This window comes from Peromyscus leucopus, chromosome 13, assembly GCF_004664715.2.
Source record: "Peromyscus leucopus breed LL Stock chromosome 13, UCI_PerLeu_2.1, whole genome shotgun sequence".
In the NCBI taxonomy this organism is placed as follows: Eukaryota; Metazoa; Chordata; class Mammalia; order Rodentia; family Cricetidae; genus Peromyscus; species Peromyscus leucopus.
The window spans coordinates 2,070,652-2,077,455 of record NC_051074.1 but is presented as its reverse complement, the minus strand read 5'-3'; the positions used below and the strand labels follow the sequence as shown (position 1 = coordinate 2,077,455).

At 46.1% G+C, this 6,804-nt stretch overlaps 1 protein-coding gene across 1 annotated transcript in view; it reads left to right on the top strand.

Annotated features, from left to right (window-relative positions):
- The first annotated feature begins 4,189 nt into the window (after nucleotides 1–4,189).
- The window catches only part of LOC114697856 (nuclear body protein SP140-like), a 50,703-nt gene continuing 48,088 nt past the window's right edge, over nucleotides 4,190–6,804 (top strand). The window contains exon 1 of the mRNA XM_028876190.2: nucleotides 4,190–4,330. The gene's annotated coding sequence lies outside the window, so the exon portion shown is untranslated. The remainder of the gene's footprint in view (nucleotides 4,331–6,804) is intronic.

Sequence of the window (6,804 nt, the reverse complement as noted above, 5' to 3'; positions counted from 1 at the left end):
GTCACAGCATTAAGAAGGTTGAGAACCACTGACATGGTATTTGAAGGTAACTATGGATAATGAGGCTGTGAAGGTGCGGCCCTCATCTGTTAGGATTGTGCCTGTATAAGAAGAAGGGAGGAGGCCAGGTTGGTACCCACCCATGCCATCCCAGCACTTAGGGAGCTGCAGCAACTGACTTAGACCCTCATTAGTAAGTGTAAGCAAACAACTTAGAAACCTGCAAAGAATCAATTAAAAAAAACAAAGTCATTTCCTGATGTGATAAGCATCCATGGAGGAAATCAAGAGGGAGTCTGATAGGGAAGAGGAGAGAGGGAATGGGGGAAAATCTAATTAGTGACCCAAAGACCAGCTCCTGGATACTTCCAGAACATGGAGAGAAACACAAGGTAATGGTTAAACCCGAGAAGGTGAAATGCCCAGGGAAGATTTGCACACTTTGTGACCTGTGGACCAAGGGCCTGGCTGAGGGTGAAGGGTGGAGGTGGGGTGGCTGGAGAAGTCATAGGTAGATCAAGAACAGCAGGCACAGGATCATTCACATGAAAAAGGCAAGGGTGCCCACTTAACAGATGGAGCTGAGGCTCAGACACAGGGACAGTGAGCAACAGTGACAATGTGTGAGGGAGCTGGCCCTGGGATACAGATGTGCCAGAGTTCTCTCTGTCATCCAGCGTGCCTCAGCCGTAGGTGAGCTGTTGGCAGTTGATGACCACTGTAGGAAGGAGAGTCATTTTTCTTGTGGGGGAGGGGTGGCCACTAGTGGGTTGTCCCTGTTCAAGAAGATGGCCCCATAGCCATGAGCTCATGGAAGCACTAACTGGACTTGGTGCAATGTGTATTTTAAAAAGTAAAAGAAGAGGATATAGATTGAGAGAGTGATATATTGGGGAGGTCTGGGTTTGGTTCCTAAAAACTACCTAGGGAGTGGGAGAGCTCACATCATCTGCAACTCCAACTCCATGATCCTACACTGTCTTCTGGCCTCCCAGGGTGCTGCATATATGTACACACACACACACACACACACACACACACACACACACACGGAAGTGGAATCAAAGGGAGCTAGGTGACTTCACCACTCGTGGGTGAAGACTGGCATTCTTTTAAAGATTCCAAATGAACCTGAACTAAGGTCTTTTGAGAAGTCTTCAATTGAGAGGTCTGTGTAACCCTGTCTAATATTTCCCAAATGTATTTGACCCCCAAAGACCCTCTCCCAGAACACCCATGAGGACTCTGTGGCTTTAGAGTTGAACCAAGGCTAGCCCACACAGGAGAGAACCCCTCTGTACTTTCTATGGAGGCATCAACAGTCACATTCCAGCCAAGCAGTCAGAGCAGCAGGCTTGACCCAGGCTGTCCCAGACCCCAGGGATAGGGACCGAGGGAGGAGGGGAACAAGGCAAGTCTAAATTAATGCAGTGTGTGTGTGTGTGTGTGTGTGTGTGTGTGTGTGTGTGTGTATGTGTGTGTGTGCCACACACTCGTGTACCGGGCTAAAAAAAGCCAACATGATGCCTATAAGATGCAGAGGACACCATGCTAATGGGGAGGTGACTATTTTATGAAAATGTCATACTTTATTTTCTGAACCCTTCCAGTAATTCTGGCACACATCCTAGGAATATGGCAGCAAGGACTTCCTTTAGCCCTTTCTGTACCTAACTGTACCAGGAAATACCAGACCCCCCATGCCCCCCCAAAAAACCTTAAAACAGGAAAAATTATTACATCAGATAGATGTGAATAAAGTTGAAAATATTTATTTTAAGCCATACATACTCAAGTATATAGTAATAATGTAAAACCTCACCTGGCAATTCACATGCAAATGATCTATGAGAGCCTATTAAAATGATGTATTTTAGCACAGTTTTATAGATATGTAAAATGTACTCACTTAATGCGATCAGTTGATGGATTTTACTAAATATAATCACTGCCACAGTGAAGTTACAGGCCATTTCCTGCACCCCTGAAAACTGCCCTATTCTTTACAGGACGTCCTCTTGTTCATCCAGATCGCTGCTGTACTGAGCACAGAACAGTGGGAGACAGGAGCCGAGGTGCTTCGCTGTGGCTCTCTGGGTTAGAACACGGTGTGACAAAGCAGGATTTGCTGGAAAGGGGCGGGAAGTCTCTGAAGTCCCACTCTCACTGTGGGTCAGCTGAGGAGCATCAAAGGCCTCATGGGCACGAGCCTAAGAAAGAAGCTGGCAGCTCAGCCATGCCTGGCTCAGCAGAGGAACTGGCCTGCCTGCCGCCCAGAGGCGAAGAGGAAACAAGGACGCTCGCTGTCTGTGTCACGTCTGTGTGGGCCGCCATGACCCACAGAGCCATGAGCAGAAGACGGTGGTGCCAAGAGAGGCAGCCCTCCTTCTAGCAAAATCTTCACGGAAGGAAGGGTAGAGATGGGGAGAGAAAAAGGAGAAGGAAGAAAAGGAGGAAGTCCTATATGTATGCAGCACCATGTAGGCACAGTGTAGGTCACTGGCGATGTCCTCCTGTCCTCACTGGGGACCTAGAACCTGTCTAGATCACATGAGGTTCCCTCCTTGGACAGAAAGAGGTCAGAAAGGGCCGAAGCGAGCGGTCTCTGCTCACTGTACTTGCACTTAGCCTCGTGCACCTGTGATGAGTGGAGGCACTGGGATTCACCGGATGTGTTCCACAGAAACACTGCCTGCTTCTGCTTCCGGTCCTCACCTGTGCCAGGCAGCTGTCAGTCTGAGCCTTGACCTGCGCACACACCCTGGATCTCATCCACCCTGTCTTTGACTCAGTGCTCTGCCTGTGTTTTCCATCCTTCTGACTCTACTTCCTTTATTTGCTTTGCTCCTGTTTCTTTACCTTTTAACTTCATGCTAATTTTCTAGTTTGGAGAATGTGGGTTGGGTGTAAGTGAAGAAGTGGTGTATAATAAATATAATGTACTCATCCTCTGAGGTTGTATTGTTTTTGACAGTTAAATAATCTCAGCTCCGAACTTTTCCCCATTCTACAGAAGACTGCTGTTCTAACTGACCTTGGGGTGCCCAGCCCCAGTGTATACATTGACAGCACTGCCCCTACACCAAAGGCTCAGGGGACATCGCAGAAAAAGGGGCAGAAGGATTAGAAGAGCCGGGGCGCCAGGACTCCAGGACTTCTGCTGTGTCCTCTAATTACGACAGGGGAGCTACCAATGAAATCTTAACAGCGCGGTCACCTAAAGAAGACCTGTATAATTACAATAGCAGTTGACATACCAATGTGGATTGGGGATATTTCACAAGGCTCCACCCCTAGATGGAGAACTATAACAATGAATGGTTGCTAAAAGAGGGAAGAAGAGAATCCTCCAGGGACAAGTCCTCTCATAGATTCTCTAGAACTAAGTGGTCAGTCCTAAACACATATCCATATAGGCAACACTAAGTGGACCCAGCAGGCTGTGTGCGTGTGCATGTGCGTGTGCATGTGTGTGTGCATGTGTGTAATAATAATTAGAAAAGGTCATGGATTTGAGACGGAAAACAGGGAACACAGAGGTAGAGGTGAGAGAGGGAAATAATATGTAAGAAATTCGCAAAAAAAAAAAAAAAAAAAAAAAAAAAGGTTTAAGAAGAAGTCTGTTCTCAAGACCTCTGTGAAACTGCTGAAGCCCTTTGTTGCCTAGCTGTCAAGGGCACACTTGTTCAACCTGTTCTGCCTGGATCCTTGTCGGAGGAGGCAGAGGAGAGTTTTTTCTTGCTTCTGGCTACATTCAGAAGCTCCAAACACTTTAGGAGGCCACCACACCTTCTGACTTTTCCTAGTCTGGGGCTCAGATATCAGGTCCAGCTCCCCTAGTTCTGGCTCACTAGGGTGCCAGGACAGCCACAGGTCTGACAGACTGCAGACAACCCACTCTCCCTTTCCTTCCAGGCACCCCAGGAAGGGCAAAGGAGCCACTTCCTCCCCATCCTCTGCAACCACCTAGCCTCAGACAGCTCTGAGCCCTTAGCTGAAACAGGCTCTTCCACCTTTCCCTGGAGTGAACCAGGGGTCCCAGGTTTCTGGGGACTTGAGCTGTCTTTGCTCTTCCCCTCTGGAGCAGTGACTGGGTAGGAGGACAGTGTGGTGGGGAATTGCATGACAGGGAACCAAACAGTGTGTGAGTGCAGCCACGTCACTGCTGAGCAATTTCACTTTCTTTTTCCTCCTTTTTGGAGGGTCCTCAAGGAATTCTCTCTGAACTTTCCACAGGTTCAAAGGCAGTGCACTCCTCCCTGAGCCAAGTTCAGGGCACCCTCAGGGCTGCGTAGGGGATGGCAGGAGAAGACAATGGATCCAGCAGCAGGTAAGTCCTTTCCCCTCTCCTTGTCCTGTGTCTCTGCTGAGATCAATGTTTATATGTGCTGCTAGGACCGCCCGGGCCGGGCGCACAGTCCACAGACATGTGAGACAAGGAGATCACAGGAAATTAAGAACTGGGACAGCAGTTTTTACTGCAGTAGGGTAGCTGTTGGAATCCTATGGTCACCCCAGCTCATCATTTCCTTGCTCCTCTCCCATAGCTGGGCTGACACTGTAAACTTCTTGGTCCCTGGGAGCTCCTGCTGGAGTGGCCTCTGATCCTTTCATCTCTCCCAGGTCTCTCTAATCCCCACTCTAAAAAACTCTACAAAAAAATTCTATTTTTAGAAAATTAAAATCCAAATTGGATGTCTGTTGCCAACCTTTTCCCAGTCTGCGCCAAACTGTTCCCAGAAGACAGTTCTGCTCTGAGCCCATCTGTCCTATCAAATCTGATCAATCAGATGGAGGAAGTGAAAGTAGATAAGACCCGATGAGTAAAGAAAGTAGGTGTGGAGGTGGACGTGGCTTTTTACATTTCCTATTCTGTAAGTAAGCCCCTACTAAACTTTTTCTTCTATAAGTTGCCTTGCTCATGGTGTGTTGTCGTGGCAACAGAAAAGTAACTAAGATGAGGGTAAGATTTAGACTATAGCAAGAAATTAATACTGGTCTAGCAAAGTGGTGGTACTAGATTCTTTTCTAAGATCTATGACCTCACCGGCCCCCAGGAAGCAGGCAAGGTTTTCAGTTCCAGGTGTGATTTCCCCTTCCAAGTTCAATCAGACAACTGTTGGCTGCCACTGACATGTGAGTGTCACTTCCTGCACCTTTATGCATGTCTTGCCATGCTAGTAATTGCTGTGATTTACAGGTGTGTGGCAGGCTTTCTTTGGGCCACCAACCAGCTCCCAAATCATGACACAGAGACTTCTTACTAGTGATGAATGCTCAGCCTTAGCTTAGGCTCATTTCTTGCTAGCTCATGACTAAACCTGTTTTGCTTCATCTACACTTTGCCTCAGAGCTTTTTGCCCTTCTTTCCTTCTGTATATCTTACTTTCAATGCTTCTCCTGTCTGACTGGTGGCTGCCTGGCTTCCGGCCCCCTCGTTCTCTTCTTCTCTCTCTTTTTTCTCATTCTCCTATTTATTCTCTCTGTCTGCCAACCTTGCCTATCCCTCTCCTGCCTAGCTATTGGCCATTCAGCTCTTTATTAGACCATCAGGTGCCTTAGGCAGGCAAGATGAAACAAATGTAACACATGTTCACATGATTAAACAAATGTAACACACCTTTACACAGTTAAAATAATATTCCACAACCTAGGTGTCACAGCTGGTTAGGAATGTTTAATTGCTTCCCTCCCTTGACAGCTCACATAGTATTTTCTAGAGTCCTGGAAAAATGATATGGAAGGAAAGAGGCAGGTCAGATCCAGCTCCAGTCATCCAAGTCCTGTGTCCTAAGTGTGTGTTGTCTTCAATGATAAGGGCACACCATCAACTACTAAGAGACAACCAAGGCCTATATGGATAATCTCTATTATTTTGGGGGTAACTTTGACTACCCTGATCAGCCATTCAAAGGGAGGTTTTGGTTAGTCTATAGTTCTTATGGGAAACACCATCAGCCCAAGTGACTTAACTTCCTCTCTCTCTCTCTCTCTCTCTCTCTCTCTCTCTCTCTCTTTCTCTCTCTCAGTGGTTCATGCACCCCTTCCTGGTTTTAATCAAGCACCTTAGGATTCTACCCTTGAAATGTATCAATTATATTTCTTTTTATTTTTCACAGTACCAGAGATAAGGCCTCTTCTTGAATACGATTTTGGGGGTACTTTGTATATGTTCCATCTGTTCATTTTCTTTGTTTAAGCAAAACAGTGTGTTTTCACTTTTCATTATTTTGTGGGATTTGTAGTTTCATTTTGACACCTTGGCAAATTTGAGGTTTCTGGTTAACCTGTTTATTTCTCTAATTGGGTCACAGAAACCAATACCATTTGAATTTACCTTCTTTGAAAAGAATGCTATTTTAAATCAAGTTTTCAGTCATTGTTTAAATTTATTAATTTAAATATATATACATACATATATATTATATACATATTATAGACAAATTTCTAAATGGTCTTATTAAATAAAAAAAAATGGAGCCAAATACAGGAGTGAAAGCCTTAGAGAGATCAGGGAAATAGGGAGAGCCACCAGCCAACCTTACCTCACCAACTCTGCAACTTCCAAATGCAAGCTACTTCCTGTCTACCCATGCCTTTATATGTCTTGCTTTTCTGCCCTCTCATTGGCTCTTAGCCCAGCTACCTCACTTCCTTGTCACTGTCTGTCTGTACAGACCTCCAGGTCTCTATGGTTGGTACTGGGATTAAAGGTGTGTGTCACCGCACTTGGCTCTAGTATGGCCTTGAATACACAGAGACCCTGCCTGCTAAGTGATTGGATTAAGAGCATGTGCTGCCTGA